General features: G+C 39.0%; 1 protein-coding gene across 2 annotated transcripts in view; it reads left to right on the top strand.

The window, feature by feature from the left end:
* LOC132432692 (sodium-dependent phosphate transport protein 3) overlaps positions 1-17909 on the top strand; it is a 65580-nt gene that overhangs the window by 23030 nt on the left and 24641 nt on the right. The gene's annotated exons all lie outside the window — the stretch shown is intronic.

Genomic DNA, 17909 nt, shown 5'->3' with positions numbered 1-17909 from the left:
TGAAAGGGAGGGGAGACAGTAGGAAAAATATTTTTCTTACAGCAATAAAACGAAGGGACAACTTAATAATTCAGTAAACTCTTTTGTGACCCCAGCACAGAGGATCTAAAAGCAGGAAGTCTGCCGAGTTCACAGACCCTGACGTGAGATCTTTCTACTTTTGCCACCAACCCCCTTGGGATTTATAAGCCTTTCTGGCTGATGTTATGTTTTACTATTTTTAGTCGCCGATTGTTTTAGAACTGCTCTGAAGGGTGTGGTGAAAAGAGGGGCCGTACAGTAATAGGGCTCATTGGTACCAGAGACTTTGCTCAAGCCGTTCTCCCATTCTTTTCTGTCCTGATACTGTGTCTCATTTTCCTCCTCGGTATCCCTCCGCAAGATTCAAATACTTATCAATAGTCAGAGTTAGGCACCGAGGACAGCAAACGGGAGCCACTAATGGCCCAGCAGTGAGTGGCCTCAGCTGGGGGCCATCACCTGCAACGTGCAGGAGCGACTGTGGGGTCTGGGGTTGAGTACTTGCTGCCTCAGCTCCAGCCTCTGCAGTTCAAAGTGAGAGCAAAAATACTGCCCCTACCAAATTTAGAGTTATTATTTAATGGGCCAAAAATAAATAAATAAGACCCTGCCACATTTATAGCCTTAGGTGTAAGAGGTATTTATGATAAGTGCACAATAAGTGTTTGCTTAGGAAATAAATATATGCAGTGGCCCAAAGGAGCCAGTAAGGAAGGCTGAGGACACAGGCAGGGGAAGTTAAATTTGGCTTCTGAGAGCTGCCTGGGGTAAACTCTGGGCCCCTAGCTTGGCAGGTCAGCTGCTGACCTTGAAAGCTCACGGAAGCCTGTGCTCAGGGCAACGGACCCACAGATGGAGCCTGGGGGGAGGTGGGTGCAGCCACAGTCCTGCTGGTCCAGCAGCTCAGTCTGGAGGCAAAATTGTGAAACAGGTTCCTCTCTTCCCACCCAAACAGGAGTCTCTCTTCAGCACTGCATCCTCCTGGGTGCCCACAGAGCCTTCTGTCATTTTGCCACCAGGTGACTGAATCATCGTTCTCAGGCATGTCCTGTGGTAGCAGGCCCTGCACACAGTACAGGACAGATCTACTCCTGAGGCAACCAGCACACAGACAGAAGAGAAAGAACGAGCCCCTGTATCCCTGATCTAATGATGACCCCTTACAGATTCCCACGACTTTATTGTTGTGGCTGTGACTCTGGACGTAGGCACAGCTCACCCCAAATTTGTCCTGTCAAAGGATCAGGAAAAGGAAGCTAGTGAATGCCCAAAAGAAAACAGACTGCCACTACAGGCAACACAGGCAAGACAAAAGCCTCAACCTCATGATGGGGACTGTCTTGTGACAGCTGCCCCATCTTGCACCTGTTTCTTGTTGCATGAAGGAGGGACTGGTTCACACAGAGAGCTGCAGGTCTTAAAGGGGAGAGGGATGCAGATGAGGCTTCAGAGATTTGGTCTCCAAAGGTGAGCCTAGGGAGAGACCAATCGGAGCTGCCCCATGGGGGATGCATCCCCTCCAGTATGTGAGGCTGGGCTTGACCCTGTGAGTCTGGGCTGTAGGAAGCTGAAGACCCAGAATGGCAAGTGGGCCACTGGAGTCTCCTTAAAAAGGCCTGGACTCTGGCTGCTCCTTCTGTGGGGAACAGTCATCCCTTAGATATCCCTAGGGTGCCTTCCCTCAACTCCTTCAGGTGTCTCTTCTCAGCCAGGCTTACTCTGACCACCTAGTTTACAGCTGCACCCCTCCCCCGCTCCCAAGCCCTCTAACAGTGCTCTCTTTTGTTCCCTTGGCACTTATTACTGAATATTTTATTCATGTATCTTGCTTATTGTCTGCCTCCTGCATGAGAATGCAAATTCCACAGCGGTAGAGAGTTTTGTCTGTGTTTTTAATTGATGAATCTCGAGTGTCTAGAGTGGTTCCAGGCATAGTGGTATGTGTTAAACAAGAGAGTAACTTTCTATGCTGCACTAAACACACATCATAGGAGGTGTGCACACATGCGTGTAATGTACGTAGTGTGGCGTGGGTGATATGTGAGATGTGTGATGGTTTGTGCTATATGTAGTCTGTGATGCATGCTTGCATGTGTGTGATTTGTGTGATATGGTGTCTGGTGTGTATGTGTGTGTATAGTGTATGTTGTGGGGTGTGTGGTGGTGTGTGCTAGGTGTGGACTGTGGTACATGGTTTGTGTTTGTGTGATATGTGCGCTGGGGTATGTCTGTGGGGTGTGAGCAGAGTGTGTGTATGTACATGTTGGAGGTGGTAGGCAAGTTAACATGGCGAATAGTGCCAGAAAATACCAGAATCCATGATGGCTACTGGTTTTCTAGAGAGCTGTTTCTCTCTCCTGTAGGATATATTAATGATTTGAACTGGAAGAAAATGAAAATGAAAGAGAAGACCTAGGCTTCTGAGAAAGAGAGCTTAGCAGAGGTTTGATAAGAGCACACTGCAAAAGTGATCTTGAGGACAAATTTTTCAGATGAGCAAAGGGGAGAGAGGAAGCAACACCCAGAGGTAAGAAGAGAGGACACAGGATTATAGGTTTTAAAAAAAAAGCCTGAGAAAAGACTTATCTGAGCTATTCAGAATGATGAGCATGACAAAGACCTCTCCAAAGAAGTCTTAGCATCCTTTGCAAGTAGTTTGTACCTATATCTCTCATGATATGAATGACTGTTTCACTGCAGCCTGCTCTGAGGTGAGCTGGGACTTAAAAGAGGGCATTTTGCTTGGCTGGCCCTAGGAAGAGCTGGTAATAGCACACCTAACAAGAAAAGGATGTGTGCTCTCACCATTTCTATTCAACATTGTACTGAAGGTTCAAGGAAATAAAAGGCATCCAGATTTAAAAGGAAGAAGACAAATACTCTATCTGCCAATAACATAATTTTGTATACAGAAAATCTTAAGGAATCCGTATACAAAAAATATAGATCTAATAAATGAGTTCAGCAAGGTTGCAGGATTCAAGATCAATATATAAAATTTCATTGTATGTCTATATACTAGCGATGAACAATCTGAAAATAAAATTAAGGAAATAATCATTTATAATAGCATCAAAAGTAACAAAATACTTAGGAATAAAATGAACAGAAGCAAAACAAAATTGTACACTGAAATTTGTAAAACATCATTGAAAGAAATTAAATTGACCTAAATAAATAGACATTGCATGTTCATGGATTAAAAAGCTTCATATTATTAATTAGCAGTACTTCCCAAGTTGTTCTACAGACTCAGTGCATGCCTATCAAAATTCCAGCTGGCTTTTTTTTAGACATTGGCAAGCTTATCCTAAAATTCATCTGGAAATACAAGAGGCCCACAATAACCAAAACAATCTTTAAAAAGATCAGAGTTGCAGGACTCGCAGTTTGCAATTTCAAAACTTACTATAACACTACAATAATCAAGGCTATGTGTTACTATCATAAGGATAAACCTATAGGGCAATAAAATTTAGTAGAGTCTAGAAATAAACCCATACATTTATGGTCAATTAATTTTAACAAGAGTGCCAAAACAGTTCAATGTACAAAGAATAATCTTATTACCAAACAATAGTGGCACAAGTGCATAATCCATATGCAAAAGAATGAATTTGGAGCCCTACCTCCCACCATATACAAAAATTAACTCAAAATGAAACAAAGATCTAAATGTAAGCACTAAAACTCCATACAACCCTGAGAAGAAAACTTTGGGGCAAATCTTTGTAATCTTAGCTTAGCAATGGTTTTTTGGATGACACGAAAAACACAAGCAATAAAAGAAAAAACTAGCTGAGTTGGAGAGCATCAAAATTAAAGACTTTTGAGCTTCATAGGACTCCATTAAGAAAATGAGATGACAGCCCACAGAATGGGAGAAAATTTTTGTGAATTATATATCTGACAAGGGACTTGTATCTAGAATGGTAACTTGTATATAAAAAGTTCCTACAACCCAATAACAAAAAGATAAATAACCCAACTTAAAAATGGGTAAAGGATCTAAGTATACATTATTCCAGAGAAGACATACAAGTACCCAATAAGCACCTGAAAAGATATTCAACAACATTAGTCATTATGTAAATGTAAAACAAAACCACGAGATACCACTTCACATCCTCTAGGTTAGCTATAATAATAATAAAAAAAACCCAGACAATAACAAGTGGAGAAATTGGAACCCCATACGTTGCTTGTGGGGATGTAAAATGGTGCAACATTTTTGGAAAACAGTTTGGTAGTTCTCTAAAAAGTTAAACATAGAGTTACCATGTGATCCAGCAATTCTACTTCTATGTAAATACCTAAGAGAATTGAAAACATACTCATGTAGAAACTTGTACATGATTGTTTATAGTAGCATTATTCACAGTACCCCCAAAGTAGAAACAACCCAAATGTCCATCTACTGATCAATGGACACATACAATGTGTTAAATCCATACAGTGGAATATTATTAAGCCATAAAAAAGAATGAAGTACTGATACATGTTCCAACACTGATGGACCTTGAAAACATACTAAATGAAAGAAGCCAGACACAAAAATAACACATATTGTATGATTCTTTTTATGTTACATGTCTAAGATAGGCAAACTCATAGAGGCAGAAGGTAGGTTAGTAGTTGCCAGGGGCTGAGAGGAGGTAATGGGGAATTGCTACTTAAGGATATAGGGCTTCTTGTTGAAGATCTTGAAATGTTCTGGAATTTAGATAGTGATAATGATTGTACAACTTTGTGAATACACTATAACCACTGAATTGTACACTTTAAAAAGGTGTGTTTTATGGTATATGAAATATATCTTGATAAAAATTTAATATTGGAAAAAAACAAATATGCAAACAAGAAGGAAAATATATCCTAGGATAAGAGAGGAATCAATCAATCAAAATTCACCCAGAACTGACACAGGTGTTGGGATTAGCAGATAAAGACATTTCGAATGTTTTCATAACTGCATTCTATATGTTCAAAAAGTTAAATAGAGACCTGAAAGATTTTTAAAAGACACAAATTAAACTTCTAGAGCTGGAAACTATGGCATATGAGATAAAAAGTACTCTGGATAGGATTAACGACAGATTAGACTTTGTAAAAGAAACAATTAGTAAACTAGAAGGCATAGCAATAGAAACTATATAAAATGAAATGCAGAGAGAAAAGAGAATAAAAATAAAAAGTGACTACGGCACCAATAAGCTGTGGAAAAGCTTTAAGTCTCAAATATATATGTACTTGCTGTCCCTAAAGGAGAGAAAAAATTGGAAGAAGGGATAAAAAAAGAATATATGAAAAAATACTGGCTGAATTTTTTTGAAATTTGGTGAAAACTATAAACCTACTAATCCATGAATCTCAATGAACCATAAGCATGAGAAACAGGAACAAAACTAAACCAATACATAACATAACCAAATTACTCAAAATCAATGACAAATGAAGATTCTTAAAAGTAGCTAAGAACAAAAGTCATATTATGTATAGAGGAACAAACATAGATCACAGATTTCTCATTGGAAAAAATGCAAGCAAGAATACAGTGGAGTAAAATCTGTAAAGTAATGAAAGGCCTAGAATATTTTACCTAGCAAAAATATTTTTCAAAAATGAAGGTGAAATAAGGGCTATTTCAGATACATGAAAGATAAAGGAATTCATCTAGTCACATGTAGGAATTGAATGATGTTCATTACACCATAGATGTAAGTTTTCTGTTTTATTTTTAAAAATCGCCTATACAATTAAATATTTTGTTAGTGGGTAATCTTGCTTCGTAAAACTGACTCAGCCCTTAGCTGAAATATTGTAAAATATTTTTTCTTTATCTGACCAAAAGCAATAAACACCTAACCAGCAGATTAGAACTACGAGAAATATTAAAGGAAGTTCTTTAGACAGAAGATACCAAATTGAAATACCAATCTGCACAAAAGAATAAAAAGCACCAGCAATTGTGACTTCACGGGAAAATAGATTAAAAAATGTTTAATGTTATTTAAATCTCTGTAAAAATTGATTGACTGTTTTAGCAAAAATAGTAACAATGTAATGTGGGATTTATAAGATATAAAAGTAAAATGCAAGGTAACACCAGCACAAAAGTAAGAAAGAGAAATGGAATAACAGTTTTAAGGTTCTTATTCTATACAAGTGGTATATCACCTGAAAATGGACTGTGATAAATTAATGATGTACACTATAAAGTCTAAAGTAACCACTGAAATGACAAAACAAAGAATTATGGCTAATAAGCCACAAAAAGAAATAAAATAGAATAAAAAATATTTATGTTGTTCAATAGAAGAGAATAATGAGGAAGAAGGGAACAAAGAATAGATGGAACAAATGGAAAAGTAATAATAAGGTGACAGACTTAAATCTACACATATCCATAATCATATTTTTTTAAAATAAATTTATTTATTTTTGGCTGCGTTGGGTCTTTATTGCTGCGCGTGGGCTTGTCTCTGGTTGCTGTGTGCGGGCTTCTCATTGCGGTGGCTTCTCTTGTGGAGCACGGGCTCTAGGGGCGCGGGCTTCAGTAGTTGTGGCATGCAGCCTCAGTAGTTGTGGCTTGCGGGCTCTAGAGCTCAGGATCAGTAGTTGTGGCACACAGGCTTAGTTGCCCCGCGACATGTGGGATCTTTCCGGACCAGGGCTCGAACCCGTGTTCCCTGCATTGGCAGGTGGATTCTCAACCACTGTGCCACCAGCGAAGCCCTCAATAATCACATTTAACGTAAATTATCTAAATACTCGAATTCAAAGGCAGAGGTTGTCAGATTGAATACACACACACATACACACACACACACACACACACACACACACACACATACACACACACAGATCAAGCCCCCTCTATATGTTGTCTACAAGAAACTCACTTTAAACAGGAATACACAAATCATCCCCCGTCACTTTTCACAGGTTTATTGAAACTTCCTAACTAGTCTCCATTCATCTATTCTTGCTTCTCGCCCTCCAGTCCATTCTGTGTGCTTGGTTGTTTTACTATTATTTTCTTGATTGTTCTGGTAAAATTATTTGTGGTTTTGAGGACTGGCATGAAAGTGCTTTCCTCCAGAGGTGATTTGTGTTTGCTTTTGCCGGGCAGCTAGCATACTACCAGTCAAGAAGTAAACTCAGTTCATGGCTTGAGGGTTTTTTGCTTTTGTTGTTGTTTTGATAACCCAAGTGATGTGAAATTTTACCCCAAATATGTATAAAAATTGGCTTGTGGTTACAACTTACCAGAGTGTCTCTCTCTCTCTCTCTCTTTTTCTTTTCTTTGTTCCCTGCTCTGCTCAGCACCAGCGTTCCCAGAATTCTTGCAGTTTCCAGGAAGTGAGATCTGTTTACTTCTAATTCACCTTTATCACCCTTTGGGATCTCACTTTTATAGGTGGTGATGGAGGTGTGTGTCTTCTCTTAGATATACCACCTTCACAGGATCTAAGCTTTGATTTTTGGTTATCTTTGTTTTCTAATGTAAACAGTTTAAACTATAAACTTTCCTCTAGGCACTGTTTTAGTTGCCTCTCACAAAGTTTTGTATGCCTTATTTTTCATTATTCTGTAGTTCAAAATACTTTATAATTTTTCTTATGATTTTTAAAGTGGTAGATTATTTAGAAGTATGTTTAATTTCCAAATATTGGGGGTTTTCCCCTAGATATCTTATTTTTTATTGATTTCTAACTTATCCCTCCTGAGGTCGGATAACATACTCTATAGGATTTAAATCCCTCTAAATTTATTGACTTGTATAGTGGCCCAGAATATGGTCTATCATTATGAATGGAACCATGTGTACTTGAAAAGAATGTGGATGCAAATATTCAGTGTAATATCCTATAAATATCAATTCATTCAAGGTGATGGATAGGGTTTTTCAGATCTTCTATGACTTTTCATATATTTTATCTAGTTATTCAATCATTACCGTATGAAAGGTATTAAAATCTCCAACTGGGATTGTAGAATTGCTTATTTTTCCCTTTAATTCTTTCCATTTTTACTTCATGTATTTTGGAACTTTGTCATTAAGTTCATACACATTTATGATTATGCTTTCCTGGTGAGCTGACCCTTTTACCAATATAAAATGTCACTCTTTATCTCTGAAAATGTTCTCTGTCTTCAACTCTACTTTATCTGTTTTTAATATAGATAATCCAGTCTTTTTATGCTTACTGTTTGCATAGTACATGTTTTTCTACACATTTATTTTAAACTTATCTGTGTTTTTATATTTCAGGTGTTTTTGTTCTAGCTAACATATGTTCAGTTCTTACATTTTAAAAATCCATTCTAATAATCTTTGCCTTTTAATTGAAGTATTTAGACAATTAACATTTAACAGTAACCTTTATTTTTCTTCCCATACTATACTGGCTAGTATATCCCATACAACACTGAACATAAATTGAAAAAATTGGCATCCTAATTTTATTCCTAATCTAGGGGGGAAGGACAGAAGTGGAAAAAACTTTCAATAGTTTATCATTTTGTATAATGTTTCTTGTTTTACTGATTTCTTTTTCATTAAAAAATATCATTATATTTTGCATAAATTACTAGTATAAAATATTTTCCAGGAAAATACCATATAACATCTGTCAATTTTGCTTCCATCTTTCTTTCACATTTTATACAAGCTACATAAGGAACACATCATTGAAAGTAAACATTTTGCCTGGCTCCTTAGTGCCTTGTCTGTTTATATGTTTACCAGTAGATGGCACTCTGGCATTTTTGGTGGCTTATGTACTATGGTTTTGCCTTTATGAGAGCATAACTACTTCTTTGACCAATATTGAAGAAATGTAAATTTAATCTGGCTCTTAGGAATGATTTTAAGTGATTCATACTAACAATGGCAATTAAATCCAGTCATTTAAAATGTATTCATTTATTCACACAATGAGTATTTATTGAACAGCTTTTTTGTGGCAGACACTAGGCTGGACCCTATGGATATATCAACTAAAAAAAAAAATGTATTTCCTTTAAAAGTTTCCAGAAAGTTAAAATATCTTTTAAAAATTAATTATATTCTAAATGTTATACAAGGTAAGAAAAAGTGTTGAGGCTGAGGAAGAAAAACAAAGAAGCAAGTAACTCTTGGCAGAACTTGGATACTTCTGCAGAGGTGATAACCTCTGAGCTATGTTCTGGAGACGAAGTAAAAGTTCACCAGGAGAAGAAGGGAGTCCAGGAATTACAGAAAGACTCTTGTAAAAATGTCAAGGGTCATTAAAAATATTCCATATTATTTGGAAGTTCAGGACTGAGAGCCTGGACTACATGAGGTGGATTGATTTCAAACAAATCTGGGGGGACTTCCCTGGTGATCCAATGGTAAAGAATCCACCTTCCAATGCAGGGGGGACGCGGGTTTGATCCCTGTTCGGGGAACTAAGATCCCACATGCCGCGGGGCCACTAAGCCCACATGCCACAACTACTGAGCCCGCAGGCGCCTCAGTGAGAGAGTCCGTGTGCTGCAAACTACAGAGCCCACGCGCCACAACTAGAGAAAGAAAAACCCACACGCCACAACCAGAGAGAAGACTGCACGCTGCAAGGACAGATCCCACATGCCACAACTAAGACCCAGTGCAGCCAAAAAAAACAAAAAACAAAAACAAATAAATCTGGGAATGAAATAGTCAGGCATCCAGCAGAGCTCACATCTCCTTCCTCCCCTTCCCCATGCACATTTTCTTTATGGAGTGATTACATGTCTGGGAAAATTCATAACCACTGTTGGTCCAGAGTGCTGGGGTAAGGTGGACAATGAACCTGTTTGTTTGCTCATTCCAAGCTAGGCCCTTCCTCTTTCTCACCTAATCCCCTCCCCTCAAAGGGGCCCAGACAGCCCAAGTCTAGATCTCAAGGACCCCTGACCTGCAGACAGAACCTGATTCCATCCAGAGATGAACAAAAACCCTTCCCTGACACTTAGCCACAGCCAAACTCAATCTCAGCCTCCCTTCCCATAAGTCTCCCACCTCTAGGAAGACTCCTCTACATTCTAACACCCTTCAGGACAGTGAAGGTGCTGCCAGGTCCCTAGACCTATACCTGATAAAGCAGTAGTGGGATGACAAGGCTTTCAGCCCTTGGATCAGACCCTTTTCTGTGGTTCCTATGTACCTTCCACTTGTTTCAAACTCTGCTGCCAATACATCTTTGGTCTTCAAGGGCACATTGCTGGGAAGTTTAAAAAAATCAATCTATAAAACACCTCACCTATAATCTTTAAAAACTCATTGTCATGAAAGGTAAAGAAGCTGAGGAACTTTTCCAGATTAAAAGAGACTAAAGAAACATGACAACTAAATGCAATGTGTGATCCTGAATTGAGGGAGGGAAATGTTATAAGAGACACATTGGGACAGCTGGCAAAGTTCAAATTTAGGGATAAAGTATTAAAGCTAAAAGAGGTTGAGACCTACAACTTATTCTCAGATGCTTCAGCAATTATATGTATAGAGAGAGATACAGATCTATAAATAGATGGATAGGTGGAGAGAAGAGTAATATTAACAATAGGTGAATCTAGGTAAAGGTTATATATGAGGGTTCTTTGTATTCTTCTTGTAACTTTTCTGTAAGTCTTAAATTATTTCAAAATAAAAAGTTTTTAAAAACCACAAGTCCCATTGACCCTTGACCCATATCACTAAGAGTGCAAGCCAAGTAGGGGCCCTGTGTCTTTAGGCTGCAAGATGGAGGAATCCTAGGAAAGAGATAAGCCGTTTTGTTCCTCCCTACTGGGGCTGGGGCTCTATCTCTCTTTTTGTCTCTGTCTATGTCTGTCTCTATCTCTCTCAAACACACACACACACACACACACACACACACACACACACACACACGCCCCTCTGAATATCAAATCACACTATCACTCCTTAGTCCCGTCTTCCTCTCTCTCCCCTCCACGGTTTTGTGTTGTGGTGGCTTGTTTGCCTGCTTGCTTGCTTGTTTTGTTCTTTTTCTCTTTCTGCAGCTGAGAGAACTTCCAGGCCAGCCTTTTGCCCATTAGAGTTATGATGGCTCCATTCAGCCTTCAGAGAGAGAGATCTGGGTCAACCCAGGGTCAGGCACTTGGGGTTCAGCAGTGGGGAGCATTTATCCAGTTCAAAATCATGCATTCTCTCCAAGATATAATTTGAAATAAAACAATACTAGAACACAAAATTTGATCTATGCTGAAAGTTGAATCATATTTTTCTGTATGTTTGGGGTAGAAAGTCATGCACGCACACCCACACACACTCCTGCTTTGCCAGTTGACACAGTGGTCAGTTTGGTAACACTTCACTGGGAATTAGTATTAGAGTGGGAGAGGGTACAGTCTAAAGCCAAGACTCCTATTGCTTCATCCAGCATTTTCTGGAGTATCTGTCCTGGGTCTGCTTTAGATACAGTGTGTCCAGGGCTTCTTTATACATCTAGAAGAGGGCAACGGCTTTCTTTGGGAAATGAGTCTGTGGCCTCTCTTTTATTTCCGGTGACTGAGCCATGGTCTAGCTCAGCTGTCCAGAATAAAATCTCCACGTGAAGGGTTTGAATCATTTCAATCATGTTCAGTCTGCCTGAACATTAGAATCACCTGAGGAGCTTTTCAAATTCTCATCACCCAGGACACACTTGAGAATAATTACAACAGGATCTCTGGGGTTTGGCTCAGGCACTAGTGCTCTGTAAATCTCCCCAGGCAGTTTGAATGTTTATCCAAGGTTGAGAACCACTAGGTTAAGGCCAAGCTTTATAATAAGAATTTAAAAAGCAGTCTTCATTTGTCTAGAGATGCAGCAGCTGTTTTTTTAAAGGGGAAGTTTTGCTGCCATCCACATGCTTAAGCTTCACTCCTGAGAAGCCCCGCACCTGTGTTTTCCTAAAATTCCCCCGGTGATTCTGAAGCTCCCTCCTAGATTAGAGCCACTGACCCTGGAATGTCTCCACTGCCAATCTCCCCCATGAAACTTGGGAAGTGGTAAGTTGATTGTTGGAAGATCTTGGGCCTTTAAATCCTGAAAAATATTTTCTATCTCATTCAGACTAACATTTGGTACAGTGCAGCAAGTTAAGTGAATTTTGGAGACCGAGTCCTTTCGCAGCTTTTGCGTTGGAAGATGCTCAGGTGGTAATTACGTAGTTAAAACTATAAGCTCGGCTGAAGGCTTGAGAGGCAGTGTGTTCCGTTGGATGTGGTCTAAAGTTTCGGTTAAGAATTCAGACAAATCCAGGTATCAAACTTCAGGGGTAACTGCCTATCCTGAGACCCAAGTCATACAAAGAAATTAGGTGGAAAATGACATTGGGGAGACTTGAGGTTATGACGGATTGACATTTTTCTAAGAGGAACCTCTGCCTCTGTTCTGGAGGAGATAGAGTTGATACTCCCAACAGCATCAACGCAGGGTTAATGAGGACTTGGGGTGTTGCATAGATTAGAGAAATAAAAGCAGAAGAACTGGAGACTAGGATTGCATAAAGTACAAGGACATGGGCCTTGTTGGAGAATTGCCTGTTGTAAATGTGAAGTAATGACCACCCTGGAAGGCAGTCTGGTAGTAAGTGTTACAACTGAGCCACTTATTTTACTTCCAGGACATTATCTGAAGAAAATAATCAGACCAGTGTGTAAAAATATATGGGTTTTTTTGTGTTTTTTTTTAGTTTTTAAGTGTCTTTTTTTAAATATCTTTACTGGAGTAAAGATGGTTAAGATGAATATAAAATTCATTCTCCTTTATTTCATTTCATTATATTTTATCTATTTAATAGGTAAAATATAAATAGAGGAGGGAAATAACAAAACTTAGAAACAGTATAAACATCTCTGTAAGCTAGAAAGTAAGGAGAAATCTTTGCACAGGGCTGAGGCCACAGGCCTACCGAACCCGAGGACTGAGAGCTGGTAGTGGTGTCTGGGAATTTGACCTCTCAGAATTAAGAGGATAGAGATAAAGAGTGGTCTCTGTAAGGACATGGGACCAGAGACAGGCTCACTGTTTGACATCTAGTGCTGATAGACTCTACTGCTCATGGGTATTAGTTATCTATTGCTGCAAAATGAATTACTAGAAACTTAGTGGCTTGAAAAACTGCGTATTTATTTTTACCCAGTGTCTGTAGGTCCGTTCAGACATGGCTTAGCTGGGTTCTCTGCTTCAGGGTCTCACCCGGCTGCAATCCAGGTGTTGGAAGAGACTGAAGTCTCATCATGATGGGGGAAATATCCACTTCCAAGCTCCCTCGAGTTGTTGGCAAAATCCAGTTCCTTGCAGCTGCAGGACTGAAGGTTTAAATTTCCTGGTGGAGGCTGCCTCAGCTCCTACAGGCTCCTAGTTTCTGCCTGGGTGGGTGTTCCCTAATCCAACCACTTGTTTCCTCCAAGCCAACAAAAGCGTAAGAGAGCAAACCTGTTAGCAAGATGGAGGATAATATAATATAATAATATATAATATAATAATATATAATATAATAATATATAATATAATAAAATAATATATAATATAATAAAATAATATATAATATAATAATATATAATATAATATAATAATGGAAATGACATTCCTTCACTTTTGTTATATTCTGTTGGTTGGAAGCAAATCACAGGTCACACTCAAAGGCATGAACATGGAGGAGACAGGGGTGACTGAGGTCATCTTAGAATCTAACACATGATGAAAGAGGCGGCAGATCATTCTGTGACTGATGACATCCAGGGCTATGGGCCTTCGCAAGATAGAGTCCTGAGGAGGCAGCGGGGCAAACACAGACTAAGGCTGGCAACTGGAACCTCAATCAAGCTGCCCACAGGATCAGAGACCAGATTTGGGATGACCAGAATATTATCACAGGGCAGGAGACCTGGAATGCTAGGGTAAGCCCTGGAATGGTTCTGGAACATGAACCTTAAAATGCAGATGAAGGTGACACAAAAAATTCTAGACAGTGTAAGGTAAGCGCTGAGAGAGACAGTGAGGGGAGAGAAGAGAGAGACTGAGAAAGAGAGATAAGTAAAGACACTAATTTGGTTTGTACCCCCAAATTTCAAAATTTATGAATATAGACCTAAAAGACAGCAGTCAAACTCAACAAACAGAACATGAATTTACTTTAAAAGAAAATAATTTTCGTCAGACAAAGGTAACTATGTTTAGACTGCTCAAGGAAATAAATGAAGGATTAACTTCTAGTTAAAATCACCAGGAAATTACGAAACTGAAATAAGTAGAAATTAAACAAGAAAAGTTGACTATTTTTACAATTTAGAAATCCTAGGAAAAATATGGGCATTGAAAGAAGGACCTCTATTGCTAAATAAATTTTTGACTAAATATTATTCCTGGCATGAATTGTAGACTAAATACAATGGAAGAGAGTATAAGAGCATTTCTTTCTACACAAAGTAACAATGGGCCAGCAGCATGGGAACTTGCACCATCTGGAAGCTTGATACAAATGCTAAACCTCAGGCCCTCCCAGACCCATATATTTAACACTTTAATAAGTTCCCTATGTAATTCATATGCACATTAAATTTAAGAAGTGCTATTTTAGGGCAGTGGAAGAAAATTTTGAGAGATTTGTTCAGAACGCAGAACAGAAAAACAAAGAAACCCATACATATGTATATGTATGTACATGTATGTACACACATAGACAAATGTGTGCGTATGTAAACTTACACACACACACACACACAATTCTACATGCATAGGCTATAACTGTTCCTTTTCTGTAGTCACCATTTTGTTTAGTTTTATAGGTTTCTTTTAGCATCTCACTAGTTACCCAAATCAGATAACCAAAGTTAACAGCCAGTCTGGCTCCTAGAATCTCATACAAAAATACTCATAGAGGCTTTTCTTGGGTAAATAAATTCGAAATTGGATAAATAAATTTAAAATTTAGAAAAAAATGGATCTCTTTCAATGTACTCTGCATCTGCTTTACTCATTTAAAATTACATGATATTGGGCTTCCCTGGTGGCGCAGTGGTTGAGAGTCCACCTGCCGATGCAGGGGACACGGGTTCGTGCCCCAGTCTGGGAGGATCCCACATGCCGCGGAGCGGCTGGGCCCGGGAGCCATGGCCGCTGAGCCTGCGCATCCGGAGCCTGTGCTCCGCAACGGGAGGGGCCACAACAGTGAGAGGCCTGCGTATCGCAAAAAAAAAAAAATTACATGACACTGTACAAAAGCATCCAAGTCAAATGGTATAGATGCAACTCATTCTATTAAACTGTTGCTTAATTTTCTGTGATAAGGCTGTATCACAATGTATTCTGTTAGTCCCATTGATGAACATTTAGGGTATTTCCAGTGTGTCCTTCCACCTTTTCTTCTTCTAGTTGGATTTTTACTGAATCTGTCTATTAATTCAGAAAAGATCAATATTTTTATGATATTAAGTTCTCCCACCCAATCATATAGTATATAGTTCCATTTAGCCAGATCTTGTTTTATGTCTTTTAATGCAATTTTATTGTTTTCTTCCTTTGAGTCATACTTTTCTTGTTCAAATAATTCCTAAAAATTTTAGAGTTTTTGTTACTAGAGAACATTAAAAGCTTCTTTCAATTTCCATTCTTGGCTAGTTATTTCTACTACTGAGAAAAGCAATTGATTTTTTTTTTTAATGTTTGTCATGTTCCCCGTCAGTTGACCAAATTTCCTTCATGCCTTTGTACTTTAATCCCCAGGGATGTTGAACAATTCTAATTCCCCACACCTGCCTCTATGGCCGTGTTCTTTCTGGAAAGTCCTTTCCCTATATTACTGGCTCTTCCAGGGCACCCATGAAGACTGACCAGACTGCCTTCTCCAGAAGGCCTTCCTCTGACACCCCTGTGTTGACAGGGGTCCTTATTTGTTCTCTCCTAGTGCTTTGTGTATGCTTATATTGTTAGTTTTTATTACTTTTCATCCTAGTTGTCTGTCTTTGTGTATAGTCTCGCTCAGTGGACTCTGAACTCTGTGGAGTCATGGGTCAGGTCTTAAACAAATTGATATTCTCAGAAGCTAGCATCCTGTCTGGAATATAATAAATTCTCAGAAAAGAGTGTGGGATTCAACTGCTCTGATTAGAAACAGCTGCTAATGCCAGGCCAAAGAGACTTAACTTTCTAAGATTCTGATCTTTTCTGCTACATTACTCTTGATATTTATAAATAAGTTATAGATACTTATTAAGAGTGGAGCTCACTGAGTTGATTTGACACTTTGTTATGTGAAAATCATGATGGGGGCTAAGGGGTTTGGACCAGCTACAGAAATCTTGATTTTTAATGGCAAGAGTGACTCAAGAATTCATCCATTCAATGAACTAATGTTTATTGAATATATTCTATAGTCCAAATACTGTGCCAAGAGCTATGGATATAGAAATTCTCAAAGTACACGACTCCTTCAGGGAGCTTGCAAAGTCCAACTATAGGACTACACTACTTAAACAAAATATGTAGCTTGAAAAATATAGTTTGAACCTTCTGGCATTGGACACTGTTGATCACTCTTTCCTTATTATATTTAGTCCTATTTTGGGGATCCAATCTCAGCTACTTTTTCTGCCAAGGCTGCTGCCAGGTCATGCTGTACCTTTGCACAAATTAGAAAATGTCACACCTTCATTGGGGCAAACTAGGCAAAAGAAGTTCTCATTTGCCCTCTTTTTAACTATTTTTATTGGCTGACCAAGTACAGAATGACTTTATAATAAGTCATAACCAGAATTTTCAATTACAGGAAGGAAGACACTGTTGTTTCAGCTCTCCATGCTACTCCTCCACTTTTCAAAAGTGGACTGTGGTAGGCTGAGGAATGCCACCTGAAGATTTTCACATCCTAATCCCCGCAACCTGTGAACATGTTACCTTGTATGGCAAAGGGGACTTTGTGTGTATGATTAAGGATTTTGAGACATGAAGATTATCCTGGATTTTCCAAGGGAGCCCAATATAATTACTAGGGTCCTTATAAAGAGGGAGGTAGGAGGGTCAGAGTTAGAAAGATTTGAAGATGTTATGCTGCTGCCTTTAAAGATGGAGGACGTGGCCATGAGCCAAGGAAGGCAGGTGACATCTAGAAGCCAGAAAAAATGAAATAGATTCTCCCCTAAAGCCTCCAGGGAGAGTGTGGCCCTGGCGGCATCTTGATTTTTGGCCCAGGGAAACCCATTTGGGACTTCTGACCTCCAGAACTGGAAGAATAAATATATGGTGCTTTAAGTCACTAAGTTTGTGGTAATTGATTACAGCCACAATAGAACACTAATACAGAGGAAACAAGTAGTTAAGCTAAGGTGCTGGTTCCAATAGGCTCCTTGGGCAAGACTAACTGGGACAGGGAAACTCAACTAAGGCAGTTTAAAGCTAATAAAGGCAGAAAGGGCAGGACTTCACCTCATTTTATAAGGGCTGAGAGTCAAACTGGGAAGACCCAGTAGCAACCACAGTCCAAAATTTAAGAATCTCAAATAAAACACAAGTCCAAATACCAAGAGTCAAGTAGAGACTGGATGAGAAAGAGCACAGATAAGAAGCAGGAAGGAAGGATGCAGGGTAGCTTCATGGGAAGATGTCAGAGTAGCCAAAGTTCACATTTATTAAGCTGTGGGCACCAAATGCTTAAGGAAAGTCTAGCTGGTTTAACAGAACCCTTTTATGGGGGCATCTCATTTATTGAGGACCTATTACTGGTTAGTATATGTATTTCATTTTATTTGCCCAATAACCTCATGAGTTGAGCATTAAACCCTTGTTTTACTAAGGTAGAAACCAGTTCAAGGAGGTTAAATGACTTGTCCAAGGCCACAGAAAACACTAGGAAGTGAAGGTGGGGTTGACCTCA

The sequence above is a fragment of the Delphinus delphis genome, chromosome 10 (assembly GCF_949987515.2).
Source record: "Delphinus delphis chromosome 10, mDelDel1.2, whole genome shotgun sequence".
Lineage (NCBI taxonomy): Eukaryota > Metazoa > Chordata > Mammalia > Artiodactyla > Delphinidae > Delphinus > Delphinus delphis.
The sequence above is the reverse complement of the archived record's forward strand: the minus strand, read 5'-3'. Positions and strand labels throughout refer to the sequence as shown.